General features: G+C 40.5%; 1 protein-coding gene across 6 annotated transcripts in view; it reads left to right on the top strand.

Moving 5' to 3' along the window:
• Window positions 1–243: 243 nt before the first annotated feature.
• Window positions 244–10,964, top strand: part of SLC38A9 (solute carrier family 38 member 9) — a 91,674-nt gene continuing 80,953 nt past the window's right edge. For 2 of the 6 annotated variants that reach the window (XR_005724808.1, XM_040262541.1), the window contains exon 1: window positions 244–454. The gene's annotated coding sequence lies outside the window, so the exon portion shown is untranslated. Of the gene's footprint in view, window positions 793–10,964 lie in introns of all 6 variants that reach the window. The other 4 variants (XM_040262543.1, XM_040262542.1, XM_040262544.1 and 1 more) reach the window with 4 other exon arrangements.

The raw sequence follows: 10,964 nt of genomic DNA, 5'->3' as shown, positions 1-10,964 counted from the left end.
TCAGCCCTTTCTCAGTGGCCACCGGGTGGTACCGACTGCAGCAGATCGCGTCCCTCCGCTTCAACGCCTTAAGGGCCTGGGACAGACAACAGACTCCAGCGCGGACGTCAGGCGGCTGGGGGAAGCGATTTGCCTACCCGGGCCGCCAGTCTTTCTGAAGCCGAAGCCCAAGCAAAAGCCGAAGCTGAAGAGGGAGGGTTGGGCTCTGCGGCGGGAGGCGTGTTGGTTGTCGCAGAGCTCTCTGGGAGTTGTAGTCCGCGACGGCGGGAGGTTTGACTGCGGCTGCCGGCTTGGTGCTCTTAGAACTCCATCCCCCGCCGGCCCCCGCGACCTAGGCCTTTGCTTTTTCCTGTCCAGGGGACAAGAAGCCTCGCTGTGGCAAGTTGAGAAGCTTGGGGAAGTGGTGTCCTCCTTCCCGCCAAACGCTCTGAGCTTCTGGGCTTGGCCTGCTCAGGTAGAGCACGTTGCGGGTTTTGCAAACTCACCTCCGGGGAAGTAGCGGAGGGAACAGGGGAGAAGCGGCCTGAACGACTGAGCTTGCATCGGAGCGGGCTGTCACCCGGGGAAGTTCTTTGGTGAAACGCGCCGGAACGGTGGCTTCTTGCGGGAGCGGTGAGGCCAAAGCTGGGGCCCGTGGAGTCCTGTCCGGAGGGGCGGCGCGCGCTCCTGCAGGGTTCGGGTGCGAGCAAAGCAGGGGACTCAGTCCGTGGCTGGGAGAACTCGAGGGGCTGTGGGAGTCGTGTCTGCCGGGGCCTTAAGGAAAAGGCATGGTTACAGTGGGTGAACACCCAGGTGAGAGGAGGGAGGCGGAGAATTGGCAGAATTATAGGAATGGGAGTAGGAGAGAGCTAGAGAGGGGAGGTGGAGGGGGAAACCTCTTTGATGCCTTGATGCGGTCCTAACCTCAGATGGCGGGGGCGAGGGGTGGGGAGTGAGGGCTAGACCAGTAAGTCCTTGTCACTCTTCTCCCCAGCCCCCACCCCCGGCTCGATTGTGAGAGCTAGTGCCCTGATAGTAGGTGGCTTGACATCTTCCTGTCTTAGAATAACAGCTAGAAGGGGTCTTTGAGAGTTGCTATCAAGTGCGCTGAGACTTTCCAGATGAGGAAAGTCAGGCCCACCGAGGTGAAGAAACTGACTCGCTCACCACCAGACAACCAGTTATTGACCAGCTGGACTGAAACCTAATTTTCATGACTCTCAAGCCTTGCCTTAATCTATTGCTGCGATCAGTAGATTAGCAAACTCTAACCTGTTCCCCCTTCTTTTATCTTTTTACTCTGGCATATGCAAGGTAACCAGGCAACCCCTGAAGGGAAAGAAAGGCTTTAAACTCCAATGCGTGAGTGCAAAGTCTGCTTCGGTCGTTTCAGACTTTGCGACCCTATGGGCCGTAACCTGCCAGGCTCCTCTCTCCATGGGATTCTGCAGGCAAGAATACTGGAGTGGGTTGTCATGCCCTTCCCTCTCTTGCATTGGCCGGCGGGTTCCTTACCTCTAGGGCCACCTGGGAAGCCGTTAAACTTTTAAATAGTTTAAAGAAACCTTGTTTTAACTTAAACAAAATCTCCTTGCATCACAAACATCTACAAACTTCATGTTAAGATGACAGATCGGTAGCAAACTAAAAATGTAACCAATAGATTCTTTGACTGGAAGAAAATAAATAAAGTTCACCTTTCCCATTGTGTGCCCACTAGAGCTCTGAGAACCTTTAGCCTTAGATTTCTTCTCTCAGTCTTAAGTGCTGCATATCTCAGTTACATACATAAAAGTAGTTGCTGTTCATTGTGATTCTCATATACCCTGAATAGTTACAATAAAGGATAAACAGCATAGGAGGATGGGAATGCATGAATTACAAATTAAAATAATGATTTATAGTATTTTTTTTTAAGGACATATGACCATAAAAGTAAAAAAAAAAAAAAATCATTAAGAGGTTAAAAATCTCTACCAGGTCAGCATTTTATAATACACTTAAATTTAAGTCCTTTGCCAGTATTCTTTCTTTCTTCCTCCCTAAACATAACTTTAGAGCATTTATAATAGCATTCCCTATTGTGGAAGGAGAGGTTCTTTGGTGCTACTGCATTGTTTTAACTGGTAATTTCTTTATTAAACCACATTCTCTTCCAGCACTGTCAGATTTACACCTCTTGAAGGATTTGTTGATCCAACTGTCACATTAGAATTTAAATATTATAGCTTCTGTCAGTTGACCATTAAGCAATTCATAAGGAAGAGGTTTGGATAAGTCCATACTGGACTTCATAGAAGTTATAGACTTACAATACATAGAAGAACATACATATACATAACAAAACTGCTTTTACCTGGCTGCCTTTTTAATGATATGATTCCATTTGCTTTTTTTTTTTTAATATTTATTTATTTATTTGGCTGCATCAGGTCTTAATTGCGGCATGTGGAATCTAATTCCATGACCAGGGATTGAACCCAGGCCTCTTGCATTGGGAACACAGATTCTTAGCCACTGGACCAACGGTAAAGTCCCCCATCTGCTTTTATATTGGCATGCTGGATAAGTGTGTAAACTATGACCAAACTTGGCCCACTGCCAAATGTATTTATTTTTTATGTAGTTTTACTGGAATACAGCCATGCTTACTCATTTATATATTGTCTTTTGTGCTACAAGGCAAAGTTGAATAGTTGTACAGACTGTATGGCTGGCAAGGCCTAAAATATTTACTATCTGGCCATTTACAGAAAAAAAAAAATTATCAACCCCCAGCCTGGTAAACTGAATATAAATGTACTATCTAAAACTCTACCATATGCATAAGTATTAGTTAATAGTAATTCTCACTCATAAATACTTATATGGTGGTTTCATAATCCATTTCTTTGGGCAAAAGCCAGTGCATGTTATTGCAGATTATTGCTAGCATCTTGGCATATATATTGAGTTGGCCAGTATATTTGGTTGTTTTATGTAAGGTGCTGTAGTAGTGCTCTGTTGTTTTTAACTTCATTTGAAACAGTTCTGTTAAGATTGTATTGTAACAGCTGTCATATCATGTGCATTAAAAAAGAATTCATCAAAATTGGTGAATTTTTGTGTAGCTTTTTTAATATTGAAGATGGAAGGAAAAAAGCAACATTTTTGGCATTTTATGCTTTATTATTTCAAGAAAGGTAAAAAGGCAACTGAAACACAAGAAGAGACTTGTGCAGTGTGTAGGAAGGTGGCATGACTGATCAAATGTGACAAAAAATGGTTTGTGGTTTGTACTGGAAATTTCTTTCTTTATTTATGGCTGCGCTAGGTCTTTGTTGCTGTGTGGGCTTTCCTGTAGTTGCAGAGAGGAGGGGCTACTGTCTAGTTCCAGTGCATGGGCTTCTCACTGCGGTGCTTCTCTTGTTGTGGAACACAGGCTCTAGGGGGCACGGGCTTCAGTAGTTGTGGCACATGGGCTCAGTGGTTGTGCCTCCCACCTTTAGAGCACAGTCTTAGTAGTTGTGGCACACGAACTTAGTTGCCCAGTGGCACAGGAACGCTTCCCAGACCAGGGGTTAAACCTGTGTCCCCTGCATTGGCAGGTGGCCTGTTTAATCATTGAGCCATCAAGGAAGTACGGTACTGGAGATTTCTTGTTGGATGATGTTCTACGGTCAGGTAGACCAGTTGAAGTTGAGAGTGATCAAATCGAGACACTAATTGAGAACAGTCAACTTTCTATCTTGAGGGAAATAGCCAACATACTCAGAATATCCAAATCAAGCATTGAAAATCATTTGCACCAGCTTGGTTGTGTTAATTGCTTTGATGTTTGGGTTACATGTTAGTTAAGCAAAAAAACCTTGACCATATTTCTACATTCAATTCTCTATTTAATGAAAATTCCATTTTTAAAACAAATTGTGATGGACGATAAAAATTGGATACCATACAGTAATGTGGAATGGAAGAGATCATGGGGCAAGTGAAATGAACTACCACCAACCACACCAAAGGTTGATCTCCATTCAGAGGACATGATGTGTATATGGTGGGATCGGAAGGGAGGTCTCTACTATGAGCTCCTTCTGGAAAACAGAACTATTAATTCCAGCAAGTACTGCTCCCCATTTGACCAACTGAAAGCGGCACTCAAAGAAAAGAATCTGGTATTAGTCAACAGAAAACACATAGTCTTCCATCAAGATAATGCAAGACTGCATATTTCTCTGATGACCAGCCAAAAACTGTTACAGCTTGGCTGGGAAGGTCTGATTCATCCACGGTATTCACCAGACACTGCATCTTCAGATTTCCCTTTATTTCAGTCCTTCCAAAATTCTCTTAATGGAAAATTTTCAATTCCCTGGAAGATTGTAAGAAGCACCTGAAACAGTTTCTTGCTCAAAAAGATAAAAAGTTTTGGGAAGATGGAATTGTAAAATTGCCTGAAAAATGTCAGAAGGTAGTGGAAAAAAATGGTGAATGCTGTTGTTCAGTCACTAAGTTGTGTCCCACTGTTTGCAACCCTGTGGACCCCTGGACAGCAGCATGCCAGGCATCCCTGTTCTTCACTATTTCCTGGAGTTTCCTCAAGCTCATGTCCATTGAGTCTGTGATGCCATCTAACTATCTCATCCTCTGCTGCCCCTTCTCCTCCTGCCTTCAGACTTTCCCAGCAACAGGGTCTTTTTCACGATGAGTCAGCTCTTTGCATCAGGTGGCAGAGTATTGGAGCTTCAGCTTCGGCATCAGTCCTTTCAATGAATGTTCAGGGTTGATTTCCTTTAGGATTGACTGGTTTGATCTCCTTCCTGTCCAACGGACTCTCAAGAGTGTTCTGCAGCACCTCAATTGAAAGCATCAGTTCATCGGTGCTCAGCCTTATCTATGATCCAACTCTCACATCTGTACGTGACTATTGTAAAGACCATAGCTTTGACTGTATGGACGTTTGTTGGCAAAATGATGTCCCTGCTTTTTAATATGCTGTCTAGGTTTGTCATAGCTTTCCTTTCAAGGAACAAACATCTTAATTTTGTGGCTGCAATCACAGTCCATGGTGATTTTGCAGCCCAAGGAAATAAAATCTGCCGCTGCATCTACTTTTTCCCCATCTACTTGCCATGAAGTGATGAGACCAGATGCCATGATCTTCGTTTTTTGAATGTTGAGTTTTAAGCCAGCTTTTTCATTTCCTTTTCACCTTCCTCAAGTGACTCTTTAGTTCCTCTTCACTTTCTGTTATTAGAGTAGTTTCATCTGCAATTGGTGAATATGTTGTTCAATAAAGTTCTTGGTGAAAATGATGAAAAATGTGTCTTCTGTTTTTGCTTTAAAACTGCAGGAACTTTTTGGCCAACCCAGTACTGTAAATTTGCTTTCTCAAAGAATTGTGAAAGGAAGTTTCTGAACCTGGAGTGGAAAGGACTGACATTCTTTGAAATATGGTGATGCTCACAGTTAGTACCTTTTAAAAGACGTTACAGAAGCTTCCTTTTGTTGTTCCCTATGTTCTTTTTATAGAGATAATGTTTCAGCATAGGTATTAGCAAGCAAGTTATTAATAAGCTGTTTTTGTCTTGAGACCCCATACTAAAACCAGTCTTAAATGATTAGGGGCTCATTATTAAATGATTTATCTTTGACATTAATCTTGCATCTGGGACTTTGTTTTAAAGGTCAGAGGACTGAATGAAATAGAAGTGAGTATGTCTGTTTATGTCATTTTGTGTATTTAATTTCCTGTATTAGTGTTAGTCTATGACAAAAATAATACTTTGGAATATTTAACAGTTTAGTCAATCATTGATAGCACTATCCTGTGTTACCATCTAAGTAATATTAGCTATGAAACTCCAGTTCACCTCTCAACCTAATTCATCAGATTTTAAGATATCTTATAGTTCTCATCAAGACTTTCAAAAAAGATATTAAATTTCCTTTGAGACAGCTTTCTGGGGGAATTTAAAGTTGAGGCAACTGAAAATTATCAATTTTCTTATAATTCTTCATATTTTTTTGAATATTATAAACCTCTGAAAGGCACTGGGATCTTTTAATTTGAACTTTGAACTCATTCATGATTTATTTTAAATCATTGAAATAATCAGTCCTTCATATTTTCCTCAACCATGATTACTACTTTTTGTTAAGGCTGACTGAAATTTAAGAACCTTTCTAGATTTTCCTCTTTTCTGATTTCCTAACATTCAATAATCAGTGAAAGTATCATCTCTGGGAGTTAAAGGAATCCTGTTTGTAAATTCAGCCACATCCTAGTTTAGTTTAGGAACCAATACAGTGGAGAGCATTGGTTAGCAAAGTAAGTCAGAAGTGTAACCCTGTATTTCCACCATTGTTTAAGCAGGTAACTTTTTTCCCTACTCTGACTTGGTTATTAACTTTTCCTCTGTTTCACTGCTGCTAGAAGGATTATTGCTGCCTAAGGAAATACCTAGGGCTTCTCTGGTGACTCAGACAGTAAATATTCTGCCTGCAATGCAGGAGACTCAGGTTGGATCCTGGATTGGGGTGATCCTCTGGAGGAGAAAACGGCTACCTACTCCAGTATTCTTGCCTGGAGAATTCCATGGGCAGAGGAACCTGGTGAGCTATAGTACATGGGGTCACAAAGAGTCAGATATAGTAAGGAAATGCCTAGGGTTTCCCTGGTAGCTCAGATAGTAAAGAATCTGCCTTCAACATAAGAGACCTAAGTTCAATCCCTGGATTGGGATGATCCTGTGGAGAAGAGAATGGCTACCCACTCCAGTATTCTTGCCTGGAGAATTCCATGGACAGAGAAGCCTGGTGAGCTATAGTCCATGGGGTCACAAAGAGTCAGATATGATTGAGTGACTAACACCTACTTACTTACTAAGGAAATATCTAGAGTTTCCCTGGTGGCTCAGTGGTTACGAATCCGCCTGCCAATGTAGGAGACCCAGGTTCAGCCCCTTGGTCAGGAAGATCCCTTGGAGAAGGAAATAATTAACCACTCCAGTATTCTTGTCTGGGAAATCCCATGAGCAGAGGAGCCTAATGGACTACTGTCCATTGGGTCACAAAAAAGTCAGACACAACTTAGCAACTAAACAACAAAGTGTTCCATTGTACATATACATCTTCTTTATCCATTCATTCATCTGTTGATGGACATGGGTTGCTTCCATGTCTTAGCAGTTATAAGGACTGCTGCTCTAACCATTGGGGTACCTGTATCTTTTTGAATTAACATTTTCTTTTTTTTTTTTTCTGGATATATACCCAGAAGTGGAATTGATGAGTTATATGGTAGTTCTTTTTTAGTTTTTCTGAGAAATAGCCATACTGTTTTCCACAGTGGTTGCACCAATTTACATTCCCACCAACAGTGTATAAGGGTTCCCATATCCACATACTCACCAAGACTTGTTATTTCTTACCTTTTTGATGATAACCTTTCTAATGGGTGTGAGGTGATATCTAATTGTGGTTTATTTCCCTGATGATTAATGATATTGAGCATCTTTTCCTGTGCTTGTTGGCTATCTGTATGACTTCTTTATAAAATGTCTATTCAGGTCTTCCGCCCATTTTTAAATTGGGTTATTTGGTTTTTTCATTGAGTTGTATGAGCTGTTTATATATTTTGAATTTTGACCCCTTATCAGTCATACCATTAGCAAATATTTTCTCCCATTTAGTACACTGTCTGTTTTGTCACTGGTTTCCTTCGTGTTCTGCAAAAGCTTTCAAGTCTGATTAGGTCATATTTATTTTTGCTTTTATTTCCTTTGCTTTAGCATTTGTTGTTCAGTTGCTCATCCATGTCCAACTCTTTGTGACCCCATGGACTGCAGCACGCCAAGCTTCCCCATCCTTCACCATCTCCCCGAGTTTGCGCAAACTCATGTCCATTGATTCAGTGATGCCATCCAGCCATCTTGTCCTCTGTCATCCCCTTCTCCTTGCTTTAGCATACAGATAAAAAAAATACTGTGATTTATGTTAGCATGTTCTGCTTATGTTTTCCTCTAGGAGTTTTATAGTTTTCAGTCTTATATTAGGTCTTTAATCCATTTTGAGTTTATTTTTGTATTTGGTGTGAGAAAATGTTCTAATTTCATTCTTTTACATGTAGTTGTCCAGTTTTCTGAGCACCACTTTTTGAAAAAACTCTTTTCTCCATTGTATATTCTTGCCCTCTTTGTCATAGATTAGTTGACTATAAGTGCATGGGTGTATTTCTGTGCTTTCTATCCTGTTTATTTGATCTATTCGTCTGTTTTTGTGCCTATGTCATAGTTTTGATTTTTATTATTATTTGTTCTTGTAGCTTTGTAGTATAGTCTCATGTCAAAGAAAGAACATTATTCTTTTAACTCTGTTCTCTTTCTCAAGATTATTTTGGCTATTCAGGGTCTTTTGTATTTCCATACAAATTTTAAAATTATTTTTCTCTAGTTCTGTGAGAAAGGCCCTTGGTATTTTAATAGTGATTGCATTGAATCTGTGGATTGCCTTGGGTAGTATGGTCATTTTAGCAGTATTAATTCTAACCCATGAACATGGTACATCTTTTCATCTATTTGTGTCATTTTCAATTTCTTTTATCAGTGTATTGTAGTTTTCCAAGTACAGGTCTTTTGCCTCCTTAGATAAGTTCACTTCTAGGTTTTTTAGTCTTTTTTGATGCAGTGGTACATGGACTTATTTTCTTAATTTCTCTTTTGAGTAATTCATTATTAGTGTGTAGAATTAACAACAGATTTCTGTATATTAATTTTGTATACTGCAGCTTTACTGAATTCATCAATGATATCTGGTGGTTTTCTGGTGGCAGTGTAGGGTTTTCTGTATATAATGGAACTTCCTTTATAGGTTATTATCCTTTTTCCCTTTGCTACCTTTAACATTTTTTCTTTGTGATTCACTTCTGACAGTTTTTTGTTGTTATTTTTTATGGAGTTATTGGGTTTTCATTGCTGCATGGGCTTTCTCTAGCTGCAGCGGGCATGAACTACTCTCTAGTTGTGGTACAAGGGCTTCTTATCACTGTGGCATGCATGCCTGGGCACGTGGCCTTCAGTGGTTGTGGATCCCAGAATAGAGCACAGTCTCAATAGTTGTGGCCCACGAGCTTAGTAGCTCTTTGGCATGTGGGATCTTCCGGGATCAGGGATGGAACCCATGCCTCGTGCATTGGCAGACGGATTCTTTACCACTGAGCCACCAGGGAAGCCCCTTTTGACTGTTTTAATATAAAGCGTCTTAGAGATCTTTTTGCATTGAGGTAATTAGGTGTTCTCCTAGCTTCATAGCCTTGTATATCCAGTTCTTACCACAGGCTTGGGAAATTCTCAGCTATTATTTCTTTAAATAAACTCTGTCCCCTTCTCTCTTTTCTGGGATACCCAATGTCCTAATGTTGTCCTTCCTAAAAGAGTCAGTCAGGTCTTATAGAATTTTCTGATGTAAAAAAATATCTTATTTCTCTTCCTCTCCTACTGGTATTATTTCTAGATTTCTGTCTTCAGGCCTGCCGATTCTGTCTTTTATCCAGTCTGCTCTATTTCCATTGCTTTGTAATTCATTCTTCATTTCATTTACTGAATTCTTCAGCTCTAGAATTTTCATTTCTTTCTATTTTTAGAGTTTAAATCTCTTTGTTAAAGTATTTCTGTTTTTATAAAGAATCTTTGTTAAAGTATTCTGTTCATTAATTTTATTCCTAAGCTCATTGAATCTGCCTTTCTGAGTTTTCTTGTAGTTTGTTGAGTTTCTTCCTGACAAATATTTTGAATCTGTTTCAGTTAGGTCACAACATTTCATTACTTTACATTTATTTTCTGGAGAATTGTCATTTTGTAGTGCAGTGTTACTATGGTTCATGGTGCCTGATGAGCTGTTTCTCCACAGATAAATTTCAAGTGGCAAACACCTTTTTTTGCTTGATTATAACAGATTCAATAGATTAGAAATTAGAGGCCTTTCTTCTGTTTTCCAGCAAATGGTGCACAATCTTTTGGTTTCTCTTACATGAACTACCTGTAGTTATATTTGAATCTTCACTCTCGATCCTCCATCACCTCTGTTAGCAGTGTTACCCTGGGCACTCATTTTTGCGTCTTGTGCCTCCCAGGTTGTCGGTGCCTTGCCTTCTGCTATAGCTGGGATGGTGGTCTCTTACGTCATATCCAGGGTCTCCTGAATTACAGGCTCTGCCGTTGCAGGGGGAGGGAGAAGAGAGAGAAGAGCCAGAATTGCAGGGCACCTATGCTGGGTGCAGTGTTGTAAGGTTCTCTGTCTTGACCTCTGTGTTCGTGGCGCCTGCTGAGGCAAGAGTCGTGTGCCCACCTCCCCTGCTGCCAGCGAGTCTTTTGGGGCTGCAGTCTCGGCTGCTAGAGCTGGAGGGCTAGGATTACAGGCACCACCACCACTCTTCTCTTGATTTCTCCCTCCCTCAGTTCCTTCCTCTTCTATATATTCTATTTAGTCTGCTCACTCTTAGATGTACAGATGTGTGGAACTCTCCAGCATCCTAGTGTATTGGGTGGAGGCAGTTTTGTTGTGTTATAGATGTTTTACTGGTTGTACTTTGAAGGGAAAAGATAAAGGTAGCTTTTTATTCCACCATGTTGCCAGCATCCTCTCTTCAACTTTTAAAAACATCCATTGAGTTTTAAATTTTGGCTATTATGTTTTGTTTTATTATTTTTTTCTTTGTTGTTATTTATCGGTGCCTAAGCGTTCACTCTGGTTCTTTTCAAACATGCTGTTACTTTTTAAAAATATCCACTTTTTCCTTTATTTGTTTAAAGGTAGGAAGCATAATTGTTTTATAATCTTATTCTGATAATAAGAATGTGGTTGAAACCTTTGTGAAACTATTTCTGCTGTTGCTTCTGGTTCTCACTAATAGCATTTTGTTTCTTTATATGCTGGTTTATTTTTGACAGTGTACTGTTCATTGTTCTTGAAAAATTGTTTGCAAGTCTTTTTTGAGGGCTAGGATC

Source organism: Oryx dammah, unplaced genomic scaffold (genome assembly GCF_014754425.2).
Source record: "Oryx dammah isolate SB20612 unplaced genomic scaffold, SCBI_Odam_1.1 HiC_scaffold_20, whole genome shotgun sequence".
Taxonomy (NCBI): domain Eukaryota; kingdom Metazoa; phylum Chordata; class Mammalia; order Artiodactyla; family Bovidae; genus Oryx; species Oryx dammah.
The sequence above is the reverse complement of the archived record's forward strand: the minus strand, read 5'-3'. Positions and strand labels throughout refer to the sequence as shown.